This window comes from Apteryx mantelli, chromosome 15, assembly GCF_036417845.1.
Source record: "Apteryx mantelli isolate bAptMan1 chromosome 15, bAptMan1.hap1, whole genome shotgun sequence".
NCBI classification, from domain to species: Eukaryota; Metazoa; Chordata; class Aves; order Apterygiformes; family Apterygidae; genus Apteryx; species Apteryx mantelli.
The window spans coordinates 570,909-587,451 of NC_089992.1; the positions used below are offsets into that span (position 1 = coordinate 570,909).

At 46.2% G+C, this 16,543-nt stretch overlaps 1 protein-coding gene across 1 annotated transcript in view; it reads right to left on the reverse strand.

Annotated features, from left to right (window-relative positions):
* Nucleotides 1-16,152, reverse strand: part of ZNF710 (zinc finger protein 710) — a 44,746-nt gene extending 28,594 nt beyond the window's left edge. The window contains exon 1 of the mRNA XM_067305290.1: nt 15,774-16,152. The gene's annotated coding sequence lies outside the window, so the exon portion shown is untranslated. The remainder of the gene's footprint in view (nt 1-15,773) is intronic.
* Nucleotides 16,153-16,543: the final 391 nt, after the last annotated feature.

Consider the following 16,543-nt stretch of genomic DNA (forward strand, 5'->3'; position numbering starts at 1 on the left):
TCACTATTCCTTCTAGATACTTCAATATCAGAAGGAAAACCATAACCTGGGGGGACCTCAAAGAAGAGCAATAAAAGTGACTGGAGGTTATAGGAACTGATATACAAGTAGGACCTCAAACACTCTCTTATGTGTAATCTGGGTATGGAACCGTAAAACAGAAAACCAGTCAAAAGTTATAAATGTTAAATGTATGCCATCCAAAAAATGTGATACAAAAAAGTCTGAGTAATGGGACTGAACAAAGAAAACTATGGCATGAAGCCAGTGCCACTTCCAAGACTCTTGCTGCCGTTATCTTTGCAAACAATTTTTGCCTTTATATTTGCAATGTGTGCAGATTGCCTACGCACATGATACTGCTGCTACCCACAGTATCGCAACTGTTGGATCCAGCTGTTCCTTTCCCTACCCTTGTACTATATCCTGCATTGAGTCGAAGGAACTGAATGGGAAAATAGAGACCGTCCAGATCCATTAATGGCAGTGAGAGGTTTGCAAACAGACAGTTAAAAGCCAGAAGGAAGGTGATAGCTACTGACTGCAAATGATTTTTCTGACAAGTTCAGTCTTTCCATATGGTGAACAACGGCTGGCCAGGAAACGTTCCCCTCTGAGCTGTAGTGACCAAGCACATATTACCACTATTTACTGCTGTTAAGGGAAAGCAAAAAAGCCTTCTATGACCCTGGGACTGAACACAAGACAGTAACTTAAGCACAACTTTCAATACAGTCATGCAAAACCTTCTTCTGTTTTTCAGTTGCTTCAGGCGTTTTAAAACAGTGGTCTCCTACAGACCTGAGAGCAGCAAATTTTACGTGTAAGTACAACAAAAATATTTCTGCTCAACTTCTGGGACCGTAGCCGCAAAGCGGTTCTTGCGAGCTTGCTCTGCTTTCCTGCCATGCTGTCTCCTTCCCCCTTCTCTTTCGGAGGGCGCTCCAAACTGAGGTTGCTCTTGGCTGGCAGCTGGAAGCAGTCAAAGCGCTTTAAACCCCACCTGGAGCACAACACGTGGAGAACTTTCAAAACTGAGTCAGAAACCAGCTAATGTAGAGAAGTTTCCATGTCGCTGTACTCATCACGCCGACGTACCGCTGTCTGAGGGAACGGGCAGGTCTTCGGGCCGGCGGCTTGCTCTCGGTCCAGCCGCCAACGCGCTGCACGAGCCTCCGCGAGACACCCCCTGAGCAGGCTCCTCCAGGGACTGGCGTGCTGCCTCATTTCCCAGGCCGTAAATCAGAACACCGCTGGCTGTCGGCGCCGTGCTGCCCAGCAGCGGAGGGACAGGCTCCACCTCGAAGGGCCTGCGATCCGGAGCCAGCGCAAGAAACGACAGATGGACGTGGAAACGCTGACGGGAGACCCAGCGAGTCAGACCGTGTGCCCAGAGGAACAGGGGCTGTTTTGTACTACGTGTCTTACTGCATCAGGGTTGAACTCTACCGGGGCCTCCGGGTAATACGATAACCACATCCAAGAGATTTTAATTTGAGCATGTTAATTAATACTCAACTGAATAATCTTTCACATGTAAAACTTGTAAGAGCTTCTGAAATCCACTATTATTCGTAAATGGAGCCAGCTCATTTTGCTGGCATGGAGACTCATCTGAAAACTGCAGTAAATCCCTGAAGAGGTAAATGGAGTTGCCAAGGTGAGAGGAAATTTTACTTTCAGTCTCAGCAGTGAATTTCAAATCTTCAGGCTGTATTACTTTGGAGGCGATTGCTACCTATCACACTGGCCACTTAGATCCAGCAACCATCACGAGATCCTTGAACACAACACAAATTATTGTGGTTTAATTTTCCTAAAGGAAAAAGATCTCCTTAATAATCTTTTAATAGGTGAAGTGTGGCTAAAGCAGAGCAGAAAAACGGGACTTCCTAGTTTAGTGTCTCAATGAATTACCTGAAAAATATGAAATCTTCTCCTATAGAATTCACAGATGACACCAGTCACATGGGTAGGAAATGTTAAATAACAAATACATCAAGCGTATTTTTCTGTCGCCCACAGATGAAAGGAAGAGAGAAAATCAGAGAGCTTTCTTTCAGCTAGCTAACAGAAATGAGAGAGCAGTTTGACTTTTTCCTATTCATGCAAGGAGTTGGTCCAGGCCCTCTGGGAAAGTCCCATCTCCAGTTGCTCTCATAACAATGTTATTGGACATGTTGCACCATTTTAGGAGCAAAACTGACTCTTCTGCTGCAAATGCCACATTATTTTGAGATGTGTGAGGTGAAAGAATGTTTCAGATCCTTTTTAAGGTGAGCAGTTCGGAAAAAAAATATGTTTATGTTTGTTTGGAAAGTAATTCTCAGTGATGTATTGAGCAGCTAAGTACAACGTAGAGGGTGCCAGCTGGTCAGTAGTTTATGAAAACACAGCTCGTGACCGAACCACGGAAGCAGTCTTGCTAAGTCGCATACGGAAAGTACAACAGCTCTCAACCAGTACTGACCAGGTATGATTAAATGACGGCTGCAGACATCCGCGATGGATTTACGAGAAGGAAAAAGGGGCTGTAGCCCTTCCACTTGCACCACGCAATATGATATAGACCTGCTGTGTGACAGAAGAGTATCCAGGGAGAATTCCCACCCATGCTGCAGCAGCATGTAGCCCTGGAGAACATCAGCTGCTCTGCCAAGAAATCAGAGCTTCACCTGTTTTTGCCTTATAGCCATTTACTTCCTCCTCAAGAGGAGCACTCTTGCACAGCTCACCGAGTAGAGAGGGAAAGGGCAAATGAGACCTGTCATGCTCAGCTTTGATGAAGGGTACCTACAAAGCTATGATCTGCAGCAACATCATAAAGATTTTAGGAAATAAAGCTGAAGTGAATTGGGTTTGCTCTCTTTTCCAAGTTCCTGAATATACTCTAGCAAACAAGAGGATCTAAAGCGAATATAGAGTTTTTTTTACCATTTGCAACAGGTTGCTTCCCCTGTCCTGTCCCCCAAGATCCCTTTCCATGACTTTGTAGTCTTCTTTTGAAGTGCTTCTCAAATACAAAACTGACAGTGGAGCAAAGAGGGGAGCTGTATGAATGAGACCTCAAAAATGCTCCATTTGAAGCCCCACTAAACCTTATCTCCCAGCCACAGCAGTGGCAGCTCAAAGGTACCTTTATTGCAGAAGGTCTTCAGTTGCATTGTAACTGGAAAAACAGGATAGGCAATCAAGTACGAAGAATGGGATAATCAGGAGTCAGAGCCAGAAAGCCATGAAACTCGGCATAAGAGCCTCATAAATAGTGCATTTCTTCAGCCCAGGGCTGATGAACTGTATTCTATCAGGGCAGCAAGCAGAGAGCCCCAAGAGAAGCCTACTTCTACTCTGCTAGGTGCTCTACAACCAGCCACACGGGAGAACAAGACACCAGGACGCCAAACAATAGACAGTTAAAGCATGACTGTTCACTAAAAGGGAACCATAGGTGTTTACTAAACAAAGCCTTTTACTGGTAAATAGGGGACATCACAGCCAACAGCACTTTTTCTACTCCTTTCTGCTCTTATCTATGAGAACATAACAATTTACATGCATTCCAACTTTTAATAAGGTGATTTCTGGTTCTAATTGCATTTATACATGCTAGACAACTCAACAAGAAATGTCTCTAATACACTATTTTGCTTTTATTTCATCAGAATTCAACAAATGCATGCATAAACACCTGTGTATGCATACACATAGTCCTCTTTTACAAAAAAATCCTTCTTTAAGCTTCTGCCTAGGGCCAAAGATGGTGGTTTCTATCTTCCTTCTCTCGGTCCTGAGAAGTACTACTCTGGGAACATAAAGGCAGTGTATTTCAAAATACTGAACTTTATCATAAAAGTTAAAAAACCCTCCAATATGGAGCCTAGACCAACACAGATAAAGTTTGAAACAGCGACAGGTAAAATCTGAGTCACTGAAGTCAAAGTGACTGATATGGAAAACACCTTTTCTAAGCTAGAAGGCATTGTTTCTGTCCTAATGAAGGATAATAAATGTACAGCAGTTAGAGAATGGATGCTTCAGAAAATAAAGCCTGTATATGTAATTTCAGACTGTTTGAACTGTTTGAGAGTGTAGAAGAGAATGAAGTTTGGGGATTTTTTTTTAAAGCTGAGATACTCTCTGTTCTACTTCAAATACATCAGCAAGGAATCTATCAGGGTTAGCTCTGCAGAAAGGCTGCCTGGCATAAAGGACTCCACATCTGACTTTTTTCCTATTTCTGGTAACTTCAGCAAAGCGGAAATTTAGATTTCAAAATCTGAGTCCTTAAGTATTCCATATTCTCAGAGTTAAATATCTGAAAGGAGAGGAAGAGAGTAGTCCTCAATTATATTTCTGCATTCAAAGAGTTCCTGAAGAAATGTCTAGCAGTCAAGTCCCATAAATGTTGAATGGGACTTATCATGCTTTATTTGTACAAAGCAAAACAAAACAAAACAACTCAAATCCCAAGACAAAACAAAAACAAACGGGGGCTGGCAGAGCAGATTTCCTGCCCAATACGATCCTGGAAATGCCATGTCTGGGCAGGCTGGCTGAGAGACATACTGTCTTCCTCCCATGCAATTCAGTTAAAATCCAGGACTATAGTTTGGAAAACGCAAGGAGGCTGAGACACCAACTTCTGAGCCGTCTGCATCTTTCTAAATGTGCAGAAACTCCTAGCTAACAAGGTGTGAGGGGGAGCTAAGAGCTCCTGCAGATCTCTCACCTCGGCTCCTATGCACTTGTTCCCAAAGCCAAGCCAGAACTGCATCTTAAAGTTGTTTCCAAATCCTTGTAAGGCCATCTCTGAGAACAGACACTCCAGATACTGAACTAGTCCCTCTCTGCCCCAGGGGACATTTTATACAGATAGGGATGATACTTGCTTTATATTCCCCTTCCATTACCAGAAGAGTTTACAAAACAAAGAGTTGGATTATCTGCAATTACAAAGATTAAAAACACCTCTAAATAGACGCCCTCCCTCTTAATCTCGCACTAATTTTTCACTGCCATATTATGTAAACCCAGGGAAACCTGTGTTTATGTTACTGCCTCCCACAAGTTCTGGCTTCTTAAGGGCCATATGCATTCCAGTGAAAAATACATAGTTGGCCACCTTGTGAATCAGAAAACAGATTCAAAGCACGAAAGGTGTGTTGACACACAGCTGCAAAGTCTATAAATAATTACAAAAGGAGGAGAGCATGAGAAGAATAGTTTGTTCTTTATAAGAAAGAAACATATGTGTAATTCATGCTATTGGATTTACACACTTACTACCAACCACTTAAAAATTATACAAACATAGGCTTTTTTGAATGGAAAATGTCTTTTAAAAACATAGTAGAGTGCTGAGTTTGCTTTTTCTTGTGGGGGGAAAGGCAAAGGACTGTTCGTTTGGATGTTACGTTTGGAAAAACATAACATTAATTGTATACTTCTGTAGGATTTTCAGTGTCAAGTGAAAAAGAAATCTCCACTTCATATTTTCAAGCTTTATTGCATTTATATTTTTGTGTATGTTACAATGTCATAAGAGTTTCTCTAGCATTTCTAACTTTAAGCACAGGTTGAAAATTTCCCCAAGAGCTGCAGATTTATTTATTTATTTAAATTCCGTTCAAAGAACAGGGTGCCTTATCATTTTCCAGGGCGTATTACACATACAAGATCTATTTCTGTTCTACCTTTGTAATGTGTTTCTTTCCTTATTGTCATGAGTTCCCTTTAGCACTCACACACACGTGGTACGCAGGCAGGTCAATAACCATCTTCCTCTTCCAACACCTTCCCCCTCCTCCCTCCTGATTCAGATTCACATGGCACCGGACGGGTGTTCAAAGGTGGCTTCAGGGTTACTCCGTGACTTTCTTCACTAGTGTCACTGCAGCATCTAAAAACGACAAAATACTCGGGCCCAGAAATGCCCGAGATGTGTAGTCTTGCAGCGGGGACGAGGAACGCCGGCAGGACACAACCACTTGCAACGGTGGCTCTGGGCCAGCTGCGAGGTCCGCCGGCTGGTTAGTCTGGCTTCAGGGTTGCTTTGCTCCATTGGCACCGCACACAGCGCTCTTAACGGACCTGTGGCTGTAGCCCAAAGAACGACCTTTCATCTTGGGGGCAGCAAGTGGGGCTAAACGATCCTTTGGTATGAACAGCACAGTCCCGCTAGCTCACACTGCGCTGCACGACTGCACTGCTGCTCCCGTGGCTTCACCAGCTGCAGGAGTCACTGACTGCACTATGCCCAGACGAAGCCGCACCACCACCCAGTTATGGTGCAGGACCACTGCTCGGTGCAGCGTGGATATAAACTGCTGTGTACGTGCTGCCTCTTCGCTAACCGAAACGGCAAGCACGTGCTTTAAAGCTCAGGCTCTTCAGCCCTGGGTGCCTTCACCGGGAGTTTTGACTACGCAGAAAGCAGGATCAGCTCCTTGTTCTTTATACAGGGGCGGAAGCCAATTTACACAAAAGGAAAAATCCCCATGCTGTTTCACCTCCAAATGACCTGCAAGAAATGTTTGCAAACAGACTCTTTGCAAACAGTTACTTTCATAAACTGAGAAAATGACTTTGGTAATGGGCAGTGATGTTTTACCTTTTGCATTTCAAGCCAAATCATGTGCTCTTAGTCAGGCAAACACTATTCATTTAAAGGGAAAAGGGTCAGCAATATCTGATGGAAAAAAAACAATATATTGATAATAGTTTATTGAAAAGTCCACAGGAGAGTGGATCAGACAGAGGAGCCAAGAGGCAAACAAACATGTTTTTCAGCTGTTTTTCATAAAAGCAGGGTTTCTTGAGGAAGATGGACTTAGTGCATTTGTCTACAGAAAAACAGCCAGGAGTACTGAGTGGATGTCAAACTAAGGAACATTTAGGCTGAATACTTTTCCTGACAGTGTAACACACTAAGCTTGGAACAGAATGTTATAGAAAGTGACAAAACACTCGTTTTAAGTAATTTTTCAGTACGGCATTGCTAATTGAGTTTAAACTGAAAATTCTGGTCATTTGAGGCATTTAACTATCCATTTAATGACAAGTGGCTCAGCGGGTACCACCAGCTACAGTTTTTCAATGCCTCCTGTACCAGGCACACACACAGTCTTTCAAACCCAGAGTTTCATGAGATATGATACCTACTGTCCCCGCGACTTATGTCAAACAAGTCTGAGAATACAGCTGCTTTGGTCACAGAAGGATGTGAAATAGCAATCCAGTATTACACTCTTAGAAAGACCATGTTGTCTAATATAATAGAAAATGTAATAGAGCAACTGCTGGCCTTTACTGGGGGAAGGGAAGATTTTTGTAGTTTTAAATAATCTGAATAATTTTTAAAATATCATTTATAGCACATCTACAAGACTGTTTTTGTCTACAGACACTTTTCCTTTGCTTTGGCAACACCAAGAGCCAGCTCATCCTAGAACCTGCTTGAACTACATCCAGCCACATTTTCAAAAACATGCATAATTGCTATATTTTGCAGTTTCTTTTTACAACATGGAGGTGCAAGGAAAGCCTTATAAATATACAGAAAATTCAACTGCTGAAATAATTTGCTTGTATGCGTCCCTTGTTGATAATCATAAAATGAAGCCGGCCACTCAAAAAAACCTCATAGATCAACACTTACTCTCTGCAGCAGATGAGTTCTAAAATTATCCTAATGGAGTTCTGAAGCATATGCTGAATGGTCAAAGAATAAAACTGGGAAGGACAAGAAGAAATTCAACAAAGAGGCTTGGAATCACTGGCTAAAGAGGCTCTTTCAATTCTGTCGTCTACAATTCTGTCTTCTACAAAAGAATTTTCCTCTGGAGTGCTACTAGTGCCTACAAATTCAGGCCCCAAATCTGCAACTCATCTGAACAGCAGATAAAAATCTGAAATGAACTGGTCTGCTCAAACATCTACTCAAACAGCTCTGGGCTACTCGTGAGTAAGGGTTGAAGGACGAGCCTCTTAAGCAGTAAATGCAGAATAGCCGATGAGAATGTATTACTGACGTCTATAAAGACAAGACAATAGGAAAATGTAAAATGACATGTCAATCAATTCTTGATAATTATAACTCCTAGATGGCTCAGATAAAATGATTGCAATTGCCACAAAGTACAGAGATATTAAAGTTCAAATTTTATAATGACCCCTTTTCAAGTGGCTGAAAGGTAAGTACTCAAGAGTGGAAAGTCTTCTATTAGGAATGAGGATAAGAGTCTAACAGTCTTTGTTTATTTGTATTCTAGCTGGAAATGGGTGATAGCTTCCCAGAACACCGATGCTTAAAATAACAATTAACATTTCCCCAAAGCAGCTTGCTAGCGGGATCAGTCCTAGAAATTTACTCAGCAAAGCTCAGCGTCTTCTTAGTAAGATCTATGAGGAGCGAGGGTGGGCTACTAAGCGTATGGACAAACACCTGATCCTGCTTTGATGAGCAAGTTATGACTGAAATTTCCATTCAGACTATTTCCAGAACATTAACATCTAAGCTGCGGTCAGTGTCTGCAGACTAGAAAGCAGCAGGAGGAATTATTAAAAACAGGAGAGCTGTGATAGAGTCTTAATGGAAGTGTGCCGGAAAGACGGGGGGAAAGAGAAAAGAACTTGGCAACGAGAAAGTGTGGAAGTGACAGCAAGTTACAGAGCTAGCATCCATCTTTCGCTCTTTCAGAGAAAGAGAACAGCATATTAAATTTTAAACAAAGGCCTCCCCTAGGGAAAACATCCAAACACCCTCCTCCAGCTTACTCCTTTTATTTCCAGTCCTGTTAGTCGTGAGCTCATAGGAACTGAAACATTCCTAGTCTCAGGAGTTTTTGAAAAACCCACAGAGCAGCTGGCTTATTGGACCTCTGGAGAGGTCTGCTCCCGAAGAGCTCCTAGCCCAGCGCCGGCTGGCCGAGGGAAGGCAGAGGCTTCCCGCGCGCTCCCGCCGCGTAAGGCCCTCCGAGAGCGTGCAAAGGGGGCGCGGGAAGAAATGGAGGATGAAGGAAGGAGGAAAAAAGAGCGGGGAGCACTTAAAGAATTAAAAACCTGAAACGGGAAAAGAGAGGGAAAGGACAGGCAGCCTGTTAGACGAAGGAAAATACAGATGAGCAATGTGCTGTCAGGAGAAGGGCAAAGAGGGGAGGAATCATCTGGCACCAGGGAGCACGTACATGCAGAAAGCACTGCTACTGAGAAACAGGAAAGATAAATTTAGAACAAGCGAGCGGTCTTCCTTCTGTAATTCTATCGCTCCTTCCTCCCCCTCGGCTCTTCCCTCGTCAGATCACCTATGAACAGGCACTGCGAGCGGACTCCAGGCCGGCACAGCTCCCGCGCGTCGCACGCAGCGGCCGGGCGCTCCGCAGCCCGGAGGTGCCCCGCTCCCGGGCTCGCAGGCACCGGCAGAAGCGAATCCGACAACGCTACTGGCCTCAGCTGCCGCAAGGGTGGCGAAGGTGGTGGGAAACTGCAACCCTTCCACCAGGAACGGCGCTAAAGGTTTCAAATAAAGAGTTAGCAGAATGCCTTCGGACTCTAAAATGCTTCTCCTCTAATCACGGCAATAATCCGTCTCTCAAAACTTGAGGTCCAAGGTCTTAGTTTCCCTTCAATAATTAACAGGACCTCTAAACCTTACACGGAACTGCCAGTGCAGGTGGATCACAAAACAGAAACGTGTCCTGCGGGGAATACAAGGCAGGGAAACACGGCAACAGACAGCTTAAGGACGGCCTGTGCTCTTTAAAGGCACGACATTTTTTCCTAGTCCCTAGAAATTTCATTGCTGCATCAATTGTTTATGGCCTCAAACTGCAATCTCTATGAAAATTTCCTCTTTACTACAGTGGCTCACACACTGTGCAGCAAAGTATATTTGGGGATATAATGCAGATGTAGAAATATGTTTTTATATATACAAGATGTGGAAGTAAAACAATGAACATGTCCACATGCTACTTCCTACTTAAAATACATTCTTCCCCAAAACTGACCTGCTGAGATAAAACCTTTAAAGGCTTGACTGATATTTCCTTCTTTGTCAAAACCTCTTTGTGTCTGTCATTTGTATGGTGTACTATAGATATTCATGGTTTTGCATGCAACATGGAAATTTGCTGCTTGTCTTGACACAGGGGCCCACAGAAAATGCTGTAGAACAAGTAGAAACAACTGAAGAACAGTTTGGATTTTAACTAAATGTATTCATTTCTCTCAGATTGTGTCACAGAATTAATTTAAAATACAGTTGCACTGTATGTTGCTTTTCTTACTACAATATTTAAGTCTGAAAAAATATTGTACCTAGCAGTATATGGATCCACCAGATATTCCACCAACATTTATGCTCTAGACAACTTTCGGACTCCCTGATCACTTCTAAAGCGCAAACACACACACACGCAGCAACGAACACCCTTGGGCACAGTTCCATCTGTAGGCCTTTTTTAGGACAGAGTTGCACCGGATGTTTGGCATTAATAACCACGTTCAGCCTCCTTCTCACACCCTTGCTCTTCAGATGGATTTCAGTCCCATCAGTCATTCTTTCCTTCTCCAGCCCCTTGCGAAACAGCCCGGCACCCTCAGCAATCTCCTCTTGTTTCAGTTCCATCTTTCTAACCGCACTGTCCACAGCTCATTTCTGGTGGAAGTTCTAAATCTTCCCCGGGGGCATCTTCCTCTGGGCCCAAACTCCATACCAACCTCATGTCAACATCTGAAACTCCTCTTCATCAGCTTCAAATTTAGACAAAGCTTCTGTTTAGATCACACAGACCAAACTCAGCTCACTGCTTGCCATCTGCTTTGACTGTTGCTGTCCAAAAACTGTAAGAATTCCTGTTATTACATATTCTCCACCAAAATTTGTCTTCCTGCATGTCTGTCTTCACCGCCATTTTTCATGGCTCATATTTTAGATTCCCACTTCCTCAGAAAGGTTTTCAATACTTTTGACCCCAAACTGTCAGCTTTCATTCATATTGCCATTGTCTACAGCGAGTTTGTCAAATGTTTCCCGTTGCTCCCATTATCATAACTCCTGCATTTTCATTTTATATTGCTAACCACTCTGGGGCCTGTGATGTCTTACTGCTTAGACAGGTGGTACTCACTGGCCTACAATACATCCCCAAACTCATCCGACATCTTACACGTGATTTCTAAGAAACTCTTACAGAGCTGCCTTCAACTTGGCCCATAACCATCCTGATCTCTATTACAGAGAGACTGAGTTAAGTCGAAAAGTCCAACTTGAAAAACTCATCTCAGACTGTCACCATCACCGATAGTCCAGACACCCCTGTAAATCTCTCATTCTTTTTCTGGCTTTTTAGGTTCTCAGCGTCAGTAGCTTTCTGTAGCGCACAATGTGAAAGAGATTCCCTTTCACCTGTTTATAAATTTACATCTTTTAAATGTATGAGGAGCAAAGTAATGTACTGGATCCTCCTTCTCGAGCCAATTCTGTATTTAATAGACTGCTAACATCTTCCCTCTTACTCTTCTCCTTTCGAAGAAGAAAATGCTGCTTCATAGAAGAGTTTTGCCAAATCTTTCATTATTCTCTCTCTGACTTTGCCATGGGCATTTTCAGGGGACCGACCAACACCACTCCTGGGTATTCTGACGTGGTGCTACGCCACTTATATGAAAACTTAGTGGTATTTTCAGCGTTACCATCCCTCCCATTTCTTTTACGGACCAGCATCACATTAGCATTTCTAGCTATAGCTGCATACCAGTCAAAGGTTTTCATCTGAGCTTTCAACAGCAACATTCAGGCCCATTTCGTGGTTTGATTCAGTTAATTTTTAACCTTGTAAGGTGAAGAATAGTTTCAAGTTTTCCTCCTTTGTACACTTCAGCTCCCAACATGAAATTTCATCTGTCCTTGCACTTCACATCGTGTGGTGTGGTTTCTCTGAGAAACTTATGTAAATTAAGTAACAATATTTAATGTAAGAAAATATTTTACTAATTTGCCATTCATCCCCTTTCCACATGATTTATATATTATTGAGCAGTGCAAGGCTTAGAGCAAAACCTTGAAGCTTCTGTTCTTCACCTTTCACCGCAATGAAAATAGATCAGTTAATCTTACTCTTTTGCTGACTGTCTCCTAGTTAGTTATTGATCCAATAAAACTCTGCTTCTCAACCCATCACAACTTACTTTCTTTAGTGTAGGACCTTGTCAAAGGCCTTATGCAGTCTAAAGAAATAATGTCAATTGATTCTCTTTCATCTGCTACTTTACCAACATATCCCACATATTCTAAAAATTTAATGAGACAACTTTCTATACTGGCTAGGTCCCTTCAAATCACAATTCTTCAGATGATCTGTTAGTATGTTTTGAATTCCTGATTCATCCAATTTGCCATGTGCAAGCACAAGATTTACAGACTTCTAATTCCCTAACTTACTCCTACAGATTTTTAAAAATACAGTGTAAGATTTTCTACCCTCCAGCCTTTGAAGACAGTGTCTGTTTTAAATGAAGAAGAATGTGTTATTATTTTAAATCAGTTTGTACAAATTTGAGAACCTTCAAGGCTCCTGGATGGACCATAGGGCTGCAGGATTTACTCCATTTTCATTTAGTAACTTGCCCCTGCACAACTTCTTCTGCTCCCTCAGTCACTGAATTATCTATTTTTTTATATCAGGAGCAACTCTTTTTAAATTTCAGATGAACTTTCCAAAGGTTTCTTCCTTTCCCCACACATAAGAACATTTCAGACACAGCCTATCTACCTCAGTTTCTCTGCTGTGAAATTAGAGGTGGCCTGAGAAGAAAGAAAGTGGGAGAGTATGTTTTTTTCCCCACTACTACAACAACAACAACTACAGCTATTTAAACACGTCTGATCCATCCAGCAACTTTTTTTCATTCAAAGCTGTACATATCTCCATGGTAAGCAAACCTCGTCTAGGTATTTTGGAGCCTGCCCTTTAGTGCCACCAGTGTTCGTGTGGCGCTGGCCCCCACAGCCCAAGCAGGTTGGGTTCTGCAGGGCAGAGAACAAAAATGTCAAAAAGCAAGATGTAACAGGTTAAGAAAAAAGACCCCAAAACCCAAAAACAGTAGGCCGTGGAGGGAAAGGGGAGACACGGTAATAAAAACAGTAGGATGCCCAGAGTTCCCAGCCAATCCGCAACAGCAATCACAACTCACCACTTACCTCCGCCTGCCATTTCTTTTGTTTTGGTCCTGATTTGGCAAAATATCCAAGTACGTGATTAGTTCAGCTGATATTAAGGAGATTGTGCTTAAGCGCATGTTGAATCGGAGCCTACTTCTCAGATGAAAAATAAATGTATAAAAACCACACCTTCATCAGCACAGCATGTTCGTATTAACACTCTCACTCGAGGGACTGTACACTGGCATGTTCCTTCAGTACGAAAACATCAGACTGTCTATTCATTAACGTGATTTCTAACTGCTCAGTAGAACAGTACGAAGTTTACATTCATCGTCTCTCTACAGTGCGTTTCCTAACCTAATTTATAAATTAAAAACCTTTTATGCATTGTAGTCCAACAGAACAACTAAGATCACTTCCCTAAAGACCAAACCAAACACTAGCGATGTCAAAAGCAGTCTCACTCAATGAAAAAATGTGTTACTTGGGCACTGTGGAAGCAGGCTTTTACTCTATCTACTTCAGATATCTACTTCCGATCCTCTGAGTTACCTCTTAAGCTGAAGTAGGGAATGTTTCACAGCATACAACAAAGCTCAACTTACTAAAATCTATTTAATTTACCATTTTATAGGGAATAATGAATATGTGACCAGCATTTAAAGAGGGCATCTGTTTAAACCTACTTGTAGAGCAGGAACCTTGACTCAGTATGGTATTTATTTAGTCTCTATTTCTGATGGTTCTCAGTTACAAGAACATGTCCCACTCTTTCAACTATTCTTTTAGAGTGTGAAGAAACAAGCATTTCCATTCTTCAGCTAAAAATGATTTTTCCTGCCCCAGAAGCTATTCCTCAATTTACTGTCAAAAGTTAGTTATTCTTAAAGAGTTCCAAAGGAGACAGTGAAACTAGTGCCCCTCTTTGCACCTTCTCCAAAGTTTACCTGGGAAAACAGTGGTTTTAAGGTCTCCCACTAACCTAAGGTGCATTCGCAAAATAGTTATGGCCAGTCCAGACTACCTGCACAAATCGTATTTAAACACTGTTCATGGGAACCACTGGGTATATGATTTCATCGGACTGGCTTAAATCAGCGATGCCTAGAAGCAAATAAACTTAGCTCAGACGCGCTGCAAGAAACGGAGTCTTTCCTGACTGAAGCAAGCATGTCTAAAGAAAAGTTAGTGTACTTGTCTTTTTTACTTTGGCTCTTTCTAGTTTTTGGACATTTTAAGCAGCTAAACTCCTACGACGACATCTTCCACTTGCATCATTCCACCTTCTTTTGACACGCAAGATGCTTATAAAGAAACTACTAATGATTGACTAATTAATTAATTATAACTAATTTAACTATCGCATCCTGTTGATTAACATGGAGCTATCAAACGGTTTAGAAACAGAAAGTTCCCTGATGAGCCACTTTCCCTGGTACAGAAAGACAAAACAAGCAAGTCACCAAGAGGGACAGAAACGCTCTGTGGGCAAAACATTTGTGACCCTAGACGGAGATTTCTCCTGCAAGTTCCTGGGACAGAGCTTTAAAGGAAGCTTTTTAAGTCCTGAGAAATCTCTAGCGCTTATGCGACAAAGAGAGCAAAAATCCATTCCTACCGCACCATCCGGGGACCTTACTAGTGCAGCGGCCGGGGCAGCCTCGGTCCTCCTGGCACCCCTCTCTGCGGGAATTAACGATGCGTTTCGTTTTTCCCCCTCCTTCCTCGTAAATCACGGTGAGCGAACGGCAGCTCGGAGCTGCGGCCGCGGCCGCGCGAGCCGCCCGTTTCCGAGAGCCTCGCAACTGCTGCCAAACTTCGGGCGCCGCGGCGCAGAGGTCGGCGGCGCTGCTCCGCGCCAGGCCCCGCACGTCACGTCGCGGCGCGGCGCGGGACCCCGCGTGTCACTCGCCGCTCGTACCTGCCGCGCTGGCGCTCCGCTCCCGAGCCCTCGCCGTCCGCGCGGCCGGCGGCATCGCCCAGTTCCGGGCGGCTTCGGGGAGGGCCGGGAAGCGCGGCGAGGCGCGGCGCGGCGCGGGGGTCTGGCAGGTGGCGGCGGCCCTCCCGCACGGCGGAGCCGCGCTGAGGCCAGCGAGCAGCCGCCGCCTCCCGCCGGGACTTGCCCGCGCCGCCCCCGCCGGCCGTGGGAAGCGGCGGAGCGCGGAGCCGGCGCGGCGGCCGGGCCTGCCGCGGGCAGCGGGCAGCGGCAGGGGCAGCGGCAGGGGCAGGGCCCGCGGGGCGCCGCCGCCCGCGAGGCTCCGCAACAGGTAAGTGACCAACTTGGGCGGCCCCGCGGCCGCGGCGGCGAAAGTTTGCGAGCGACGGCGGGGAAACTTGGCGGCGGCGGCGGGGCGGCCCCACGTGCGGGCACCGGGCAGCGCGGCGGCGGCCCCGCGCCGCTCCCGCTCCTCCTCCTCCCGCCCGCCCCCGCCTCCCTCCGCCATCTCGCTCCGATCCCCTCTCCCGCATGCGGGAATGTGGAAGCGGAGGCGCAGGCGACATGTCGGCGGCTCCGGCCCCGGCGCCGGGCCTGCTGCGGCCGCGGCGGCGCGGGGCGCGGGCGCGGGCCCGGCCGGCGCCGCTGGGCCGCCCGGCGGCGGGGACTCACCGTGCGCTGCCCTGCCGCGGCGGCTCCGCGGGCGGGGGCTCGGCGCGCCCCGGCCCGGGCGGAGTTGCCGTCGCCAGCCGCGGCTCCGGCTCCGGCGGCTCCGGCGGTCCCGGCGCGGCGCGGCGCTCCGCGCTGCCGGCAGCGCTCGGGTCTGTCTGTCTGTCGCTCTGTACAGCAGGAAGGAAGAAGGGAATGAGGCAGGGCTGACGTGAAGGGATGCAAAACAGCTCCTCCTAACTCGGCTCCGAGAGAAAGGGAGAGAGAAAGAGAGACGGAGGAGAGCAGCCCTTTTATCTCTCTTTTGTGTTCTCACTTCCTCTCCCCCCTCCTGCGCCAGCCCAAGTTTTCTTTGCTCTCTCCCGCTCCGAGAGGGCTCCGCGCCCGCCGCTCCCGCTCCGCGCCCCCGCCCGGCCCCGCCGCGCTCCCGGGGGTCCGGCCCGGCCCCGGCCCCGGCCCCGGCCCCGGCCCGGCCGCGGGGACAAAGCTGCGGGCGCCGCCCGCCGCCGCGGGGCTGCCGGGGCCGGGCCCGGCCGGTGCCCTCCCTGGCGGAGCGCGGCGGGGCCGGGCGCCGCCACCACCTGTGGCGGGGCCGGAGCCGGAGCCGGAGCCGGGGCCGGGCGGGCGGCCCCGCTGCCCCCCGACGGGGCCCCCCGGGCGAGCCGCCTCCTCCCTGCCGCCCGCGGCGCCGCCGGGTCCCCGGCATCCTCCGCCGCCCGGCTCCCACGTCCGCTCGGCCACGGCGCTACGTCCAGTTGGGATGCTGCGGTTGC